Below are 19,376 nucleotides of genomic sequence, written 5' to 3'. Positions count from 1 at the left end.
ACGCATAATAAATTATTCAGTGTTCTAGACGGTGTGACACAATTTGGTCACTGAACCATCAATAATGCGTTTCAAGAAAGGGTAAAACAACCCTTATATGCACTCAGCGGATCTATAGGGGACCATTGGTAAGATGTGGGACCTCATCGAACCTATAAAGGAAGTTTGGGGGAACTAAGACTACTTTATCTAGGATGTTTAATGGAACATTTTACAATATTTTATCATACATGACCAAGCCTATTCACATGTTATTTATCTGATGGCACATTCAATTTCAGGATTGTAATGCAGTTCTTCATTAACCTTAGTATCTATACCACCACCACACACCACTATCATAATCTCATTTCCATGCTTTACCTTGGTGTTACATTTTCCACATTTTACCACAGTAAGAACACATCTGACACATAAACCAATTACTAAGATGGCAACAAGTATAAGACTAATGAGCTTACCTACACTAGCAACCATCTCCTGTACCCACTCTCCCAGACCGGCGAATTATTTGACAGGGTTTAACCATGAGAACCATTTCTCTACCTTTACCTCAATCTTATACAAAGAAGTATTATGGTCCTTCCAAAATTCCCACTTCAGTTGTAGGATTTCATCCATTTTCCGGTCTATCACCTCTTTGGGGTCATCAATATTATTGATGATGTACGTGCAACACTTGACACCAAATTGGATGGCCAAAGTCACACAATATCCACCAGTAGCAGCTGTCAGGTAGTTTAGCCTATGTTGTACCAATTCCTTTTTATAAGCCTGTAGCTCCCTACCCACATACCTGAAAGTGTCATCATACATCTCGGTGATGTTGTCTGTTAATTTAGCCAGGTCTTGGATGTATCTAAAATTTAAAGTTCCCCGAGTGATCCTGGTGGGATCTAATGCTACCAAAATTTGGAAGCCAGTTGTTTCACTAATCAACTGTGTGGCTATATGTTCTTCACCAGGTATCATATTTCTTTTGTCACGATGTTCATACTGTGTGTGTATGTATGGAGGTGGTGCGGTTTTATGGATACCAATCATTTCATCATGTGTAAGGGTAATGATTTCTGGTAAAACCCTTCCAAGATAACATAAACCTTCAGAACTCGGAGAGAGCCACTTGTACATTTCCTTCCACATATAAAATACACATCATCTGGGAGAACGTAAGGAACAGAATGCATCATTATCATTGAACACATTATTCTTACAAAGAATCCTGCTCCCAGTTCCGCCATTTGACTGGTACACGTTTCTGTTTGTATAATATTTGCACAGTACCCTAGTGATACTCTGCCAACCATTACTGTATCATATCTACGTGTGTACCTATACTGGAAGTATCTCCCGCTTGCAATAATTCTGTGTACAAGTTCAGAATCGATAGCTCATTATCTGCTCCGTGAGAATAAGTAATTCAGTCTGGTTTAAGACCATACCCACTAAGGAATGGTAATCCTCTACAGGATGCTCGCCCAAATACAGATCACTCTTGGACTGGCATCGTTGGATGCATTTCTCATCAATTAGGGACCCACAGTACTCGCAAATACAATATTCATCAGACAATAACCCCTCACACTGTCTCCGAGTTACATGGCTAACAGATCTCTTAACAATTCCTAAACTGAGTTTGACCGTATACCGCCCTGATTGTTTTATCGCTCTCTCCTCCAACTCCACTCTATCGACATTACTATCGACCTCCCTCTCCAACATCTTTCCTCCATCACAGAAACAGGAAATCCCAAAACAAATAAGGATGAGGAGAACCCTGGAAGGAAGCAAAGACACAAACACAGCCCGCCACTCCATTGCTGGAATAGTGGTCTGCACACACCTCTAGCTCAGGTGTTTCACTGCAGTCTCTAGTTCTCCCGAAACAGGCTCGCAATTGACAGGTCCACATTATCTATCTCGACTCTGCCTTGTATCTCCTTCGGGTGGTTGACCTTTCTGCAGTGAGTGGAATTTACCCAGGTATCTCTTTCCACTACCTTCAACGATCTGGTACTTGTCATCAACACCTGATATGGACCTTCCCACCTGTCTGTCAAACAACCTGAGCGTAAGAAATTCCGGATCATAACATATTCTCCAGGTTCAACATCATGACATTTTTTTTCTGGGATATCAAGTGACAACATTTTCAATTTCTGTTGCTGTTGTTTCAACTGTCTACTCATTTTTATAAGATATTTCACAGTAACCTCATTATTACACTTCAAATCATCCTGTGGACTTATAATCAAATGAGGTTGCCTCCCAAACAGTATCTCAAAGGGGGCCAGATTAAGAGGAGATCTAGGAGTGGTTCTAATGCTATGGAGGACTAGCAGTAAGGCTTCTGGTTATCCTAATCCAGTTACAGCCATGATCTTACTTAGTTTGTTCTTAATAGTACCATTCACTCTCTCCACCTTGGCACTGGCTTGCGGTCGGTAGGGGGTATAAAGTCTAATGCCACCCTTTCAGCTTCGGCCTCTCTGGTACCCCCTGTTCCTCTATCGTATGCGAAGGTGGTCAGAGCCATTCAGGAAACTGTTGGACCATTATGACAAACACAAGTTGACAAATTTATGGGTGCAGTAGCTGACATAAAATCACAATTGTCCTCTATGTCTCATCAAATCTCTGAAAATGAAAATCGTATCAGGGCTAATTTTCACGACATTGCGGAGTTAAAACAGCAAGTGTCATCACTTACTACCACACAGCAACGGCTGCTCTCCAAGGTTGACGACCTTGAAAATAGGTCGAGACGTAACAACTTATGGCTAATAGGCCTGAGCGAATCTGTCAGGGTCCCTCATATTGCTAAATTTCTACTATCTGACCTTCCTGAGCTCCTTGGCATTTCAGAAGAATTACAGCTCATGGAGATTGAACGAGCACACCGTTTGGGCCCTTTTCCTGACTCTCATAACACCAGGCCACGCGCAGTCATCTTCAAGTGTCTAAATTTTCGCCATAAGGAACTCATTTGGTCTACAGCCAAATAGAAAGGGCCTCTCTCAAGGGATGGCAAGCGTATCTCTATTTTCCAGGACTACTCCGCAGAGGTCGCTAGAGCTTGCAGACAGATGTCTCCGGTTTGCTCTGAACTTATTCAAGCTGGTAAACGATTTGCTCTTCTATATCCAGCTCGGCTGCGAATATTTACTTCACAAGGTCCTAGAGACTTCACCAATGTAGCTGATGCACAGGCTTATCTTCAGGAAGAGGATGGCGCCGCACCGTCCTCCGATATGGATCAAAATACTTGAGTATATTGTTTCGTAATGTATATGCCTTTCTTTTATTGCCCAATATTTTAAATGGTTGGTCTACATTCGATTTGCCACTTATTTGGATGATAACTTTATAGTTCACGATTTTCACAGATACGTATGTCCACGTATAGGTATTTGCCTACATATATATTTCTACTTATCAGCACTATGTTTTTTACATTACTTGAATCTATTATATTGGTTTCAAATGTATTATTGATTGTAATCTATATCTTCTTTTGAAGTCTAATCTCTTTATCCTAATTCCGATTTATCATTGGTCTATTGATTCTCAATATTTGTTATTTTCTATAACTATGTCAACTAGATGTTGAAGATGCTTTTCTTTTTCAATTACATGTTTTCTATTTCTGTGTTTTTTCTTTTCTTTTTTTCTTTGCCCGTACTTTTTTTTTATTTTTTCTAGTTTTTTTATTTCTCAATTTTTCTGTGTCTGTGTTGAGGGCCCTGGTGCAGCGTATGGTCTATTTTTGCTCGTTATTAGATGTTCAATCTGTATAATTTTTCAGATTTATATCCTATCCAATTTGAATTATGTAGTAATTATGTAATAGTAATTATGTAGTAAATAAAAAGTAAAATTTTAAAAAATATATAAAAAAACAGACCTTGTCTAAAACTAACTAAAAAGAGCCATGTAGATGTTTATCATGAAACATCTCCACGGCTCTTTTTAGTTAGTTTTTTAGTTTTAGAGAAGGTCTGTTTTTTTATATTTTACTTTTTATTTAATTTCAACAGGATTGGGTAGACTTATATCGCCACTACTATATGTGTTTTTTTAGAGGAAGCTTTCATCCTTATAAAGCAATGTTTTATCTCAGCACCCATTCAGAGACAACCCATTTGTGATCAACTTTTTTTTCCTGGAGGTGAATGCCTCCATGTTTGAAGTTGGAGCTGTGCTTTTATTGGCTCTCCAGGAATGACGATACTTGTTAGAGGGAGCAGAATTTCCAGTGACAGCTTATACTGATCACAATAGCCCGATGTACATCAAAGCAGCTCACTGCCTAAACTACCGTCAGTCTAGATCAGTGATTCCCAACCTCGGTCCTCAAGGCACACCAACAGTCCTGGTATTAGTGATATCCATGCTTAAGCACAGATGGATCAATCAAAGTAACTGAGGTACTAATTAAGTCACCTGTGCTTAAGTATGGCTATCCTTAAAACCTGGACTGTTAGTGTGCCTTGAGGACCGTGGTTGGGAACCCCTGGTCTAGATGGTCATTATTCTTCGATCGGTTCAATCTGATGATTACCTACTGTCCAGGTAACAAAAATATCAAAGCTAATGCTTTGTCCCAAGCATTCAGTTCTGCTGAGGTGGAAGAAGTATGGGAAGACAAGCCCATTCTGAACTCTGCTTACTTTGTGGCAGTCACCAGCAAGATCAAGATTCCACTGGGGAAAACATTCATAGCACCCAAACTCTGGGCTAAGCTACTTCACTGGGCACATTCATCATGCTTCACCGGTCATGCAGATGTGAGGAGAACTCTGGAACTAATCTTTAGGAATTGTTGGTGCCGGATTGTGCGCTGTGATTTCAAGGACTTTGTGGCAGCTTGTACTACCTGTGCTCAGCATAAGGATCCACCACACTCTCCCTCGAGTTGTCTATGTCCACTATCAGTGCCTGCTCATCCCTAGTCCCATATATCCATGGACATTGTCACTGATCTACTATCCCGTCAAGGCTTCAAAACCATCTGGGTGGTGGTGGACAAATTCTCCAAGGTCGCTCCTTTCGTTCTATTGAAAGGTCTACCTTCGGCTCCAAAACTAACTGATGTGTTCATAATGGAAATCTTCAGGCTGCACGGAATCCCCAAGGACATTGTCTCAAACCATGGGGCACAATTTACCTCTAAATTCTGTAGGTCGTTATGTAAGTGCTTTGGGGTCAACCTATGTTTCTGATTAGCATACCACCTCAGAGTAATGGTCAGACAGAGCGAGTAAACCAGGACCTGGATAAGTTTATTCAAATGTATATTTCAGCCAATCAGGATGATCCTGTGTTACCGGAGTTACCAGCCCTACAGTTAGTGTCACTTCCAGCCTCCATGGTATGATGAACCGGTTCTTTAAGATCTGGAGGGAGGTAAAGAAAAATCTGTGCAAAGCCTTCTCAAGGTATAAACTGTGTTGGCAGGAAGAGGAGGAGTGGTCCTTTACTGAGCCTCGGTGACAAAGTCTGGCTGTCAACAAAACATTTGCGATTAAAAGTTCCCAGTGCCACTATGAAGTTTGCTCCCACCCAGATTCATTGGTCCCTTCAAGGTTCTCCAGGTGATTAATCCAGTGGCATTCTGTCTCTGAAACTTCCTGGTACACTCAGAATACCCAATGTATTTCATGTCTCCCTCCTCAAACCCTTAGTGATTATTACTGATTAATTGATTTTTAACACCTTGCAACCCTCCATCTGCATTTCCGGTAGACCATTCAAGAGAAATAATGAAGAGAAGCAAATCTGGGACCCCAGGGTTTCTAGAGGATCTGTTCAGGTTCTGGTGGATTGGAAAGGGTATGGTCCCGAGGAGCACTGTTGGGTCAAGGCCTCAGATATTCATGCGCCTCAGCTTCTCCAGAAGTTCTACCAAAGGTTTCCTAACAAACTATTTGTGGGGTGTTCAGTGCCCATCCCTAGAGGAGGGGGTAATGTAACGTACCAGGTCTGGCAACACTGGAGTCCCAGTTTCTGGCTCCTGACTTGGCTGTGCTGCGGTTGCAGAGTACAGACTACCGCAGCTCCAGTAGGGGTGCGCACGCCGACATGCAGAGAGATAGGCACGACGAAAGTGATGTCACATTTGGCGCGAGATTCAAATTTCTCTCTATAAGAGGGAGTCTCTGGGCACTAAACAAGTATATGTTCCATTATTTTGCTCCAGCGTCCTTGTTCCTTCTGGTTTCCTTCAGCTCGTTACTGACCTTGGCTTCGTTCCTGACCTGATATTTTCTGATTCCTGGTACCGTCTTGTCCATTTGGTTCTGACCCGGTGTGTTGACTACATTGTATGCCTTCACAGTACTCCACTCCACTGCAGAGGTCACCAGCGCGTTAGACTCTGCATCTCAGTACTGGGTCTCATCAATCCCGAAGTACAGGCTAGCATCTACTATCCACCTGTGAGTTTGCGACAAGAGCATGGGTAGTGGATAATACTTTCCAATATCCTGACAGTTGGGACAAAGGAGCAGGACAGACCCTCAAATCCGGAGTATGCAAACTAACCTAGGAAAGTCGTGAAGTATGGTTAAAGTTACAAATTCCATTAAATACATTAGGTAATAAAGCCTTTCCAATTAGTTGTCATGAAACAGCCAGTTCTCTTTATTCATAGCTTCTTCCCATCTACCATAGTAAGGAGAGGTGTCACTATTGCAGGAACATAGCTAGACTGATCTGCTCCATTATTTACTAACATAATAGTAATAGTAATAATAATAATCTTGTTTGTTTATTCACAGATATTGTTTGCGTTTCTTAAAATCTTATAGCCCTCTACTCCACGGCACTTATCTCCTTTCTAACTGCTTGCTGGGATGGGTTCACTCGTAGCTGGCCGATTGTCGCTTTCTGCGTATGCGTACGCATTGCAGTGCACGTGCGTGAACCAGTGCGAGAGATCGGGAAGCGCTCGCTCATTGCGCATGAACTGTCATTGCTTGGTGTGGGATGGTTTATTAGGGGAAATTTGACAAAGCTTCCAAAGAGGACAAGTTTCCTATTAAAAGTACTCAGATTCTAGCTATAATTTCATAGGATGTATTAATGATATAATTGATAGCTAACATCTAATTGGTTGATCGATATGTCCTCTTTAGAAGGTTTGATAAATCTAATTCTTTTTTAGGGCTGCATAACTCTGGGCCTGATTTAGAGATGGTTGGTAATGCAACTGCAGTCGCAATAAGAATATACAAATGCTAAGACACCTACTTCCAGGTATTGATTCCTAATAGTCGCTAGTTGCTAGTTAGCGCTGCAAGTCGCTTAAGAAAGAATTGCTATCCAGTCCAATCGTGTGGTTCCAAAGCACAAAAAGTTATTTATGTAATGAAAAAATAACACGGTGAAAGATTTAACAATTAGAGTAAAAAGCAATCAATAATAGTACAAGCCAATACATACGCATGCGCACTGGTCCCAGTATACAGTCATCAATACAGAAGTCTGTGATCATCAAAGAGGATGTCTGTACACTGGAGTCGGGTCACAGCTTATATACCGTACAGAGTTCTACATTAACAAAGGAACTAGTTGACAGGTTTCCATTGGTTCTTGCTTCTGGATAATCTGGTCATTGGTTGATTCATGCGGTGTCATCAGGGGTATGGCTCAGTTCTCCAACGGTCTCTTTGTGTAGTTTCCCGCCGAACAACTGGTTAATACTGGCTACAACACTGCATGCATGTTATAACATTTCTATCCAATAACTCCCTATCATCCATAACTAGCAGACGCATGATGCGATTTCTTTACCGATAGATACGGATGTCTGCAATTAAACAGGGATTTAGTATGATACCAAACATGACATGTCCACTATGTTCTAAACCTTAGATCTCGTTTAAGTACATATTACATCATAATTATTAGCAAAAAATACCTTTAATAACACTGGTTATTAACTATAATGTGTAGGAACCATCTTGCACATATGCGTCCGCATATGTGCATCTGTGTGTTGAATTAGCAACTATATACAAATGAGCTTCCATGTGTAAGTGTGTGCATATGCATATGAGCATCCGTGTATATAAGTATATATACATTTATATGTATGTGCGTTATGTGCATCAGTGTATGTGTGTTGTGAATACGCAGTTTAGCGCATCGGATTGCGCGATGCAAAGTAGCGTTGTGGAAGCACATCGTCAGACCATAGACAATTAGATCGTCAGATAATAATTGTACAATGATCATAACCACGTATTTGACTTTGACAGTCCACCCTTTAATAGCAAACAAACTATCACCTTCTATTCTTAACCTACTTAGTCACGCATAATAAATTATTCAGTGTTCTAGACGGTGTGACACAATTTGGTCACTGAACCATCAATAATGCGTTTCAAGAAAGGGTAAAACAACCCTTATATGCACTCAGCGGATCTATAGGGGACCATTGGTAAGATGTGGGACCTCATCGAACCTATAAAGGAAGTTTGGGGGAACTAAGACTACTTTATCTAGGATGTTTAATGGAACATTTTACAATATTTTATCATACATGACCAAGCCTATTCACATGTTATTTATCTGATGGCACATTCAATTTCAGGATTGTAATGCAGTTCTTCATTAACCTTAGTATCTATACCACCACCACACACCACTATCATAATCTCATTTCCATGCTTTACCTTGGTGTTACATTTTCCACATTTTACCACAGTAAGAACACATCTGACACATAAACCAATTACTAAGATGGCAACAAGTATAAGACTAATGAGCTTACCTACACTAGCAACCATCTCCTGTACCCACTCTCCCAGACCGGTGAATGATTTGACAGGGTTTAACCATGAGAACCATTTCTCTACCTTTACCTCAGTCTTATACAAAGAAGTATTATGGTCCTTCCAAAATTCCCACTTCAGTTGTAGGATTTCATCCATTTTCCGGTCTATCACCTCTTTGGGGTCATCAATATTATTGATGATGTACGTGCAACACTTGACACCAAATTGGATGGCCAAAGTCACACAATATCCACCAGTAGCAGCTGTCAGGTAGTTTAGCCTATGTTGTACCAATTCCTTTTTATAAGCCTGTAGCTCCCTACCCACATACCTGAAAGTGTCATCATACATCTCGGTGATGTTGTCTGTTAATTTAGCCAGGTCTTGGATGTATCTAAAATTTAAAGTTCCCCGAGTGATCCTGGTGGGATCTAATGCTACCAAAATTTGGAAGCCAGTTGTTTCACTAATCAACTGTGTGGCTATATGTTCTTCACCAGGTATCATATTTCTTTTGTCACGATGTTCATACTGTGTGTGTATGTATGGAGGTGGTGCGGTTTTATGGATACCAATCATTTCATCATGTGTAAGGGTAATGATTTCTGGTAAAACCCTTCCAAGATAACATAAACCTTCAGAACTCGGAGAGAGCCACTTGTACATTTCCTTCCACATATAAAATACACATCATCTGGGAGAACGTAAGGAACAGAATGCATCATTATCATTGAACACATTATTCTTACAAAGAATCCTGCTCCCAGTTCCGCCATTTGACTGGTACACGTTTCTGTTTGTATAATATTTGCACAGTACCCTAGTGATACTCTGCCAACCATTACTGTATCATATCTACGTGTGTACCTATACTGGAAGTATCTCCCGCTTGCAATAATTCTGTGTACAAGTTCAGAATCGATAGCTCATTATCTGCTCCGTGAGAATAAGTAATTCAGTCTGGTTTAAGACCATACCCACTAAGGAATGGTAATCCTCTACAGGATGCTCGCCCAAATACAGATCACTCTTGGACTGGCATCGTTGGATGCATTTCTCATCAATTAGGGACCCACAGTACTCGCAAATACAATATTCATCAGACAATAACCCCTCACACTGTCTCCGAGTTACATGGCTAACAGATCTCTTAACAATTCCTAAACTGAGTTTGACCGTATACCGCCCTGATTGTTTTATCGCTCTCTCCTCCAACTCCACTCTATCGACATTACTATCGACCTCCCTCTCCAACATCTTTCCTCCATCACAGAAACAGGAAATCCCAAAACAAATAAGGATGAGGAGAACCCTGGAAGGAAGCAAAGACACAAACACAGCCCGCCACTCCATTGCTGGAATAGTGGTCTGCACACACCTCTAGCTCAGGTGTTTCACTGCAGTCTCTAGTTCTCCCGAAACAGGCTCGCAATTGACAGGTCCACATTATCTATCTCGACTCTGCCTTGTATCTCCTTCGGGTGGTTGACCTTTCTGCAGTGAGTGGAATTTACCCAGGTATCTCTTTCCACTACCTTCAATGATCTGGTACTTGTCATCAACACCTGATATGGACCTTCCCACCTGTCTGTCAAACAACCTGAGCGTAAGAAATTCTGGATCATAACATATTCTCCAGGTTCAACATCATGACATTTTTTTTCTGGGATATCAAGTGACAACATTTTCAATTTCTGTTGCTGTTGTTTCAACTGTCTACTCATTTTTATAAGATATTTCACAGTAACCTCATTATTACACTTCAAATCATCCTGTGGACTTATAATCAAATGAGGTTGCCTCCCAAACAGTATCTCAAAGGGGGCCAGATTAAGAGGAGATCTAGGAGTGGTTCTAATGCTATGGAGGACTAGCAGTAAGGCTTCTGGTTATCCTAATCCAGTTACAGCCATGATCTTACTTAGTTTGTTCTTAATAGTACCATTCACTCTCTCCACCTTGGCACTGGCTTGCGGTCGGTAGGGGGTATAAAGTCTACTATTGATACCCATAAGCTTACACATGTTCTGGAAAACATCACCAGTGAAATGAGTACCCCTGTCACTTTCTATGATTCTAGGGATACCGTATCTGCATACAAATTCCTGAACAATCTTTTTAGCAGTGAAAACAGCAGTATTAGTGGCAGCTGGATATGCCTCTACCCAATTAGAAAATACATCAGTACAAACTAATACATACTTGAGATTCCTGTAAGGTGGTAATTGGATGAAGTCAATTTGTATTACCTGAAAATGACCGTCTGTCTGAGGGATGTGGGATGGCTCGGTGGGGATTGTGTTCCCGACATTTTTCCTCAAACAAGTCAGACAGGACATTGCTATCTTTCTAGCTTGAGAAGAAAAGCCTGGTGCACACCAAGATGCACTGACCAACTTGCACATACCTTCTTTTCCTAGGTGAGTCACACCATGCACTATCTCAGCCAGGCTTGGGTAGTATGCCTTGGGAGCAACGGGCCTACCTTGTCCATCTCTCCAGAGTCCGGAGGACTCCTGAACACATCCCTTCGATCTCCAGACTGCCTTTTCCTGTAGGGAACACAAATTTTGCATCTCAATTAATCTCTGCATGTCTATTGTCTGGAAGACCATTACTTTATCAGTTGTTAAGTTTATGCGCAACCCTGCTTCCCATTTGGCAGCTTCATCTGCTCTATTATTGCCCATTGACACCGGGTCTTCTTCGCATGTGTGGGCTTTACATTTGATGACAGCTACTGCCTTTGGTAGCTGAATTGCTGTCAGAAGTCCTTTTATGTGATGTGAGTGTGTGACTGGTGTGCCTGCTGCTGTCATAAAAGATGCCAAAGAGCCCCAAAATCATGTACTACCCTGAAGGTGTACCTAGAGTCAGTGTATATATTAGCTGATTTACCTTCTGCCAGCGCACGCGCTCTCCTTAATGCCACCAGTTCAGCCACCTGGGCTGAGTGAGGTGGACCAAGTGGTTCAGCTTCTACAACATCCTTGTCATTTACAACAGCATAACCAGGCATAATTCTCCTGTGTCTGTCTGCCTGTGACAACTCCCATCCATGTAAAACGTTAAATCTACATTTTCTAATGGTGTGTCACGTATGTATGGTCTTGCAGTAAAAGTCTGATTCAAATACTCCATACAATCATGTGTGTCAGTATACCTGCAAATCTCACCTTCAACCAGAGACTCACCTTCCTCCACCCTTTGTGCATCTCGAGGCACATATGGTAAGTACATTGCTGGATTTAACGCATTGCACCTTTTAATGGTGATATTTGCAGGTGCCATTAGAGCTGGTTCCCATTTCGTGAAACTTGCTGAAGAGACATGTCTGGTTTGGGCAGAATTTAACAAAGCAGATACTCCATGTGATGTACAGACAGTTGTATCATGCCCTAATACTACATCCTCGCTCTTATTTACCAGAAGAGCAGTTGCAGCTACACTTCTTAAACACGTTGGGAGTGATCTTGCTACAGTGTCCAATTGTGCACTGTAGTATGCTACAGGTCTGCTAGTATCACCATGTTTCTGTGTGAGGACACCTGCTGCACAGCCATCAGCTTCAGTACAAAATAACTCAAAGGGTTTTTCATAATCTGGTATTCCCAGGGCAGGTGCTCTTGTCAGACTATCCTTAAGGTAAAGGAAAGCCTGCTCTGTCTCCTCAGTGTGTATGACACGGTCGGGTTTTGAGGATGAAACTAATTCCTGCAATGATAATGCCAAAATACAAAAACCTGGGATCCACGTCCTGCAGTATCCACACATGCCCAAGAAGGTACAGATTTGCTGCTGGTTTTGCGGCAGTGTCATAGTCTGTATGGCCTGTATTCTGTCAGTTGACAAGTGTCGTAGCCCCAGGGTTAGACAGTGTCCCAAGTATTTGACCCTAGTCTGGCATGGCTGTAATTTGTCCTTTGCAACCTTGTGCCCTGTTTGTGAGAGATGAAGTAACAACAATTTAGTATCATTTAAACATGACATAAACAAATCAGAGCACAACAACAAATCATCTACATATTGAATGAGGACAGACCCATTGCTTGCTTGAAAAGATTGCAGCAGTCATGCAAAACCTGAGAGAAAATACTGGGGCTTTATTAACCCCCCTAAGATCCTATACTAATCTATAGCCCCTCCCCCCAGCCTTCACTGGAAAAATGGGACTATTGGCTGGACTAGCTGTACGAATTAAAATCCCTTGTTGCAGTAACCGTTCAATTATAGGATAAACTCCTAGCTCCACCTCTGGCTTTAATGGGTACTGAGGAATTTTTGGAGCTTGCCTACCACTCTTCAAATTTACCATTACAGGAGATACATTTGCCATCAATCCAGTGTCCTGTCCATCTTTGGTCCAGAGAGAACCCGGTATTTGCATTAACATTTCTTTTACCTGAGATGGACTTTGTTCTAAAATGGCAGAGTGCGACATTAACTTTTGTGGTGTATCTAATATATCCTGTACCTCATGCGCAACCTTCTCTGGTATATCTAGGAATATACCATCAGGGGTACAGTATATGACACATCCCATTTTACACAGAAAATCCCTTCCCAGCAGGTTAGAAGGAGCTGCTGCTGCCAGAAGAAAGGAATGCTTGGTTTGCAGTGGCCCGATAGTAACACCTGCAGATCTGGTTAGAGGGTAATGCTGTACGCTCCCCGTTACTCCCATTGCTGCTATGGTCTTGTTGGTAACCTGTAAATTAAATGGAGAAGTTATCACGGATCTGGTCACCTCTGTATCTACAAGAAAAGTGTGTTTAGTACCAGATATATCTCCTGTTATTGTAGGTTCTTCCCTAGTATTCTCAGTTAACCTGACTGGCTATAGATTACAGGTATGACCTGACCCCTAGTACTGACTATCATCCTCCAGCAGAGCGTCTGCTATCACTATGTGAGCAGGTAACTGTTGGAAATTTCCTCGATTTTGGGAGTGTCCTCTCTGAGTGTATCTGGGTGTTCCCTTCCTAGGTGGTCCCTGATTTCTCAGTTTACAATCCCTCTTTATGTGTCCCTCTTTGTTACAATAAAAACACTTTACTGTATAACTCCATTGTTGGTATTTGATGTAAGGCTGCGGCTGTGTATGTGATCCCTCTAGAGCCTGAATGCTCACTGCCATTAACTTCTCACTCAGTGCTTCTTTCTTCCTGAAAATGTTCTTGTCATGTTCTATGGCTGACTCTCTGAGTGCATCTACAGTAATCCCTCTCCAGTTAGGTAGAGAGGTTTGCACCCTGGTTTTTAGATTGTCTTAGAGACCATCCATTAGCACCATTACAGCTACTTCACTGTGGTGTACATCATCCTTTATATCTGCTATCCCAGTGTACCGGGTTATTGCTAGCAGCGCTCGGCCAAAATAATCTGATACAGATTCACTATCCTTTTGTTTAATAGTGAAGATTTTACCCCAGTTAACTACCACTGGGTAATATATAGCCAATTGTGTGATTATACGCTTTATATTTGCCTGGTTATCCTCATCCGTCAAGGATTAATCCTCCTCCAATATACAATCCTTAATAAACTTCTGCACATCAGTATTGGAGGGGAGACAGGCCCTTAACACCACTCGCCAGTCCTTATTAGTTGGCTCATGAGCATTACCCAGGCCCGCCAAGAGCCGTGGCGGGCCCCAGTAATAGTGGGCGTGGCCTAATCGTGGGAGGCATGGCCACGCCCCCCTGCACGCTGGGGGTGGGGGGCGCTCTGAGCCCCCTCAGCCCGGCGCAAAGCCAGGGGGGGCGCGATCAGTGTGATCGCTCCCCCACACAGGCATAGGAGACTGCTGTGGCTGCTGCTCAGCAGCCACGAGCAGTCTCCAACTGCAGCTCAGCACACGCTGTGTGCTGGGCTGCTGTGAGGGGGGGGCGGCGCCGGACCCGGGTAATCTGTACCCGCTCCCCCCCCTCTCGGCGCCCCTAACTCTTTTACAAAATTTTATTTTATCTTCATTTCTATTCAAAGTAACTCATCCTCTTTTCTTCTTTTTTATTTTATTTAAGTATTTACATACCTCCTTTTTATTTGTTCGTTTGGTTTGCAGTTTGATTATTTATTTATTTATTCACTTTTCTGTGGTCCAGCAGGTATCAATAGTAATTAGTACATACAAATCCCCCCCCCCCCCCAAAAAAAGCGCTTCTTGCATTAACCACTTCCACACTATTTCAAGTAGTGACAACAGAAGCAGCTATAAATTTCACAGGTGCGCTACTAGATTATCAACCAGGACTATGTTGTCCAATTGCATTGCCCAGAGATGCTAACCTATTAATGGACTTTGCGATTACAATTGGAAGTTGACCGAAAAACAACCGCCGGTTTCTCGCCCAGTTATACCTGCTATGTATACTCCTTCAGCTTGCCCTATCCACCTCTTGGACACCTTAGCCGGCCCTGTTTATTACCAACAGTTCAACAATCAAAAACCTTTTCCTTTATCACATCACAAGCATACGTTCACATTCATATACCTTTGTTTTTTGCGCAGAAAAATGCTTTCCCTAGTGGCAATACCTATTCAGGGGATTTTAACAAGTGATACAAGACTATCTATTACAACGATTGTTTAAACATACGGCAGTAATACAGGGAAGACGCATACGCTAGTTGCGAATCGCCTATTGCAGCGCAAAGTGACAATAAAAGAAACAGACTTTTCTCTCTTGTCCCTGGATTCTAATCAGTGCTCCTTAGATAACCCAAAGAACGGATATTCGATTTCACAACACTGAGTACAAAACAGGTTCAAAACACATTGCATTTTTACCCGTCTGTGACGCTTCCACCCTTTGTTGAGAAATCGAAATCCGGGCGTCGCTTTGAGTAATTTCCGGTAGCGTGACCTCAAGGCCGAGCCCCCAACTATTGATTCCTAATAGTCGCTAGTCGCTATTTAGCGCTGCAAGTCGCTTAAGAAAGAATTGCTTTCCAGCCCAATCGTGTGGTTCCAAAGCACAAAAAGTTATTTATGTAAAGAAAAAGTAACACGGTGAAAGATTTAACAATTAGAGTAAAAAGCAATCAATAATAGTACAAGCCGAAACATACGCATGCGCACTTGTCCCAGTATACGGTCATCAATCCAGACGTCTGTGATGATCGAAGGGGATGTCTGTACACTGGGTATACAATCGGGAAACCGGCTGCCTTAATACCGACAGCCGGCTTCCCGACTGTCATATGCCGGCGAGGGTGAAATACCAGGCTTCTAGATGTAGACGCCTGACATTTCCCCGTTGCTGGGAGACCGACGCCCGGCATCCCGATCGAAGGGATGCCGGGCGCAGCGAGCAGACAGCCGCGGGGGGGGGAGGGTTAGGTTTAGGGCACCCGGGGGGGATTTAGGGTTAGGCACCCCCCCGGGAGGGTTAGGGTTAGGCTAGGGGGAGGGAGGGTTAGGGTTAGGCACCCCCAGGGGGGACTTAGGTTTAGGCAGCGGGGAAGGGGGGGTTAGGGTTAGGCACTTAGAGGGGGGATTAGGGTTAGGCACTTGGGGGGGTTAGAGTTAGGCACCCCTAAGGAGGGTTAGGGTTAGGGGGTTAGGTTAGTTTATACTTACCTTAGTGACGATCGGGATTTCCAGCGCTGTCGGGCTTCCGCTGCCGGGAACTCTGCTTTTGTCGGCCAGGCGCTGCCAGGAATCGAACCGCCGGCCATGCGATTTCATACCGATTCTGTACAATGGAGTCGGGTCACAGCTTCAACGTTAACAAAGGAACTAGTTGACAGGTTTCCATTGGTTCTTGCTTCTGGATAATCTGGTTATTGGTTGATTCATACGGTGTCATCAGGGGCATGGCTCAGTTCTCCAACGGTCTCTTTGTGTAGTTTCTGCCAAACAACTGGTTAATACTGGCTACAACACTACATGCATGTTATAACATTTCTATCCAATAACTCCCTATCATCCATAACTAGCGGACGCATGATGCGATTTCTTTGCCGATAGATATGGATGTCTGCAATTAAACAGGGATTTAGTATGATACCAAACATGACATGTCCACTATGTTCTAAACCTTAGATCTCGTTTAAGTACATATTACATCATAATTATTAGCTAAAAATACCTTTAATAACACTGGTTATTAACTATAATGTGTAGGAACCATCTTGCACATATGCGTCCGCATATGTGCGTCTGTGTGTTGAATTAGCAGCTATATACAAATGAGTGTCCATGTGTAAGTGTGTGCATACGCATATGAGCATCCGTGTATATAAGTATATATACATTTATATGTGTGTGCGTTATGTGCATCAGTGTATGTGTGTTGTCAATACGCAGTTTAGCGCATTGGATTGCGCGACGCAAAGTAGCATCGTGGAAACACATCGTCAGACCATAGACGATTATATCATCAGATAATAATTCTACAACGATCATAACCAATTATTTGACTTTGACACAGGCTGCGTGGTCTGTGCATTTGAGATGGAGATTGTAAATACACCAACATCGACACAACATCGGTGGCACCATCAACATAGCTTAGGGTCTACTTTAGCTATTCTGCTCAAATCTAACTAAACATGGCCTCTGAAGCACAGGATTGGCGATTGGGAATGCAGCACTCTCATAACACACCCATGAAATGGCCCCTTTTTGCGATCACTTTAGGTCACCTCCCAGTCTCCAGCCTGAAACACCCAGGGATTGTAAACCCCTTTATCAAATGTTAGCGATTCCATACACAATTGTGAACGGCATCGCTTCCATTCGTTCGCGTGTGCGCAGTACGGGTTTTCAAGACTTTTTGCGCAGTAGCAAAGCAGTGTTCAACTACATATATATCTGCACTGCATGCAACCTACACATTTAGCATTAAAAGAAAAGTGTTGAGCACCTCTGCTTTTGGATGCATCATGTATGCCATCCAGCGCCATTGCTTGTGTTTGTTGCCTGTCATACTGCAGACTAGGTGGGAAGATAGCAAGGGGTGAATGAGGGGTATGCGTTTATGATGCCGGCGGTCGCTATGCCGACCGCCGGCATCTCCACTACAGAATCCCGGCGAGGGTTCATTAACCTATGCCGGGAGGCCGGCGCCAGGCATCCAGATCGAAGGGATGCCGAGCGCGGACAGCCATGGGGAGGGAAGGATAGGTTTAGGATTCTGGGGGGGGGGCTTAGGGTTAGGCTAGGGGGGGGGTTGGGGATAGGCACCCCCCCTCGGGGGACTTAGGTTTAGATGGTGGGGAAAGCGGGGGTTAGGTTTAGGCACTTAGAGGGGGGATTAGGGTTAGGCACAGGGGGGGAGAGGTTAGGGTTAGGCACCCTAAAGGAGGGTTAGGGGGTAGATTAGGTTAGATAATATTTACCTTTCGCACGATTGGGATTTCCTTCCACGTCGGGCTGGCGCTGCCGGGATTTGTATGTATTCCGAATGAGGAAACCTTACCTCTGTTACCTCCCCTAAAGACCTACATTGTAAACTATTTGAAATATAGAAGACTAAAATTTGATGGATGGACAGTTTACATGAAAGTGACAACTAATATCTTTATTACAGTGATACAGTGAAATAATTTTTTTCTTTTCATTTTGGTCATCCTTCAGTATGTCAGAAAGAAAGGAATTTACAGCTAGCTATATAATCCTATAATAAAAGCATAACTGGCTTTATAATTCTAACTAGAGGGGGTTTGCTGCTGTCAGATATTCTAAATATATATTATTAATTTTTACATTAAGCAATAATTGTTCTTGAACAACTTGCTATTGAAGGTGACCTGCTATTGATCATGCATCATGATACTGATGCCATTGTTTTAATTTGTGTGATTCTTTTAATCTCTACATGTTGGCATATTGTGTAAATAAACATGTTGTAGAGAAATCCTGTTTAATTTATTATTTTACTAAAAATCAAATTGTTACTGTCCTTTAAATATACTTAAAAAATATATTTATATTGACTTTCAAAGAAAAGTACATTTAGGATCAATTCAGTTAGGTGTGAGTGGGGTGCTGCCACGCTGTTCTGGTAAACTCACACTGCAAATTGCAATTTAATTCCATTCTCGCATTGCTTTTTCAGAGGAAATTCGCATACATTTTGTACGCACCCTCTGAGCAGGTGAAAGTGTAGGGAAAATCTTTATTTTAGGGTACAAATGTCAGGACACAGTGCCAAACCTCTGTTACCCCCTCTCAATGAATAATCATACACTTGGAGGTGTTTAAACAGCATAATTTGGCCAATAAAGTCAGTTTTCAGGTGAATTTCTCTAAAAGGCACAATAATGGGTTAAATGATGTTGGACATGTACAGATGTGTTCTCATACACCCAGCCTCAATACGTCATGCCGCATGAGATGCTTGGAGCAAGTGAGCCACAAGGCCCTGTGCAACTCTACTTGCGCCCAGTGTTTGCATTGCATCTTTATTGCCCGGAAATGCGTCTTATGCTGGGTACACACTGGCCGATATATTGGGCGATCAATTGATCAGTAAAGCTCCACACTGATATGACCCATCTCCCACACTCCTGTTTCTCTCTCACAGACAGAGCTGAGCTAGTCAGTAAGCAAAGTACAGTCGGAGAGTAGGCCTTTCCTTGTTTACAGCC

The sequence above is a fragment of the Taudactylus pleione genome, unplaced genomic scaffold, assembly GCF_031769625.1.
Source record: "Taudactylus pleione unplaced genomic scaffold, aTauple2 ptg000085l, whole genome shotgun sequence".
In the NCBI taxonomy this organism is placed as follows: domain Eukaryota; kingdom Metazoa; phylum Chordata; class Amphibia; order Anura; family Myobatrachidae; genus Taudactylus; species Taudactylus pleione.
The sequence above is the reverse complement of the archived record's forward strand: the minus strand, read 5'-3'. Positions refer to the sequence as shown.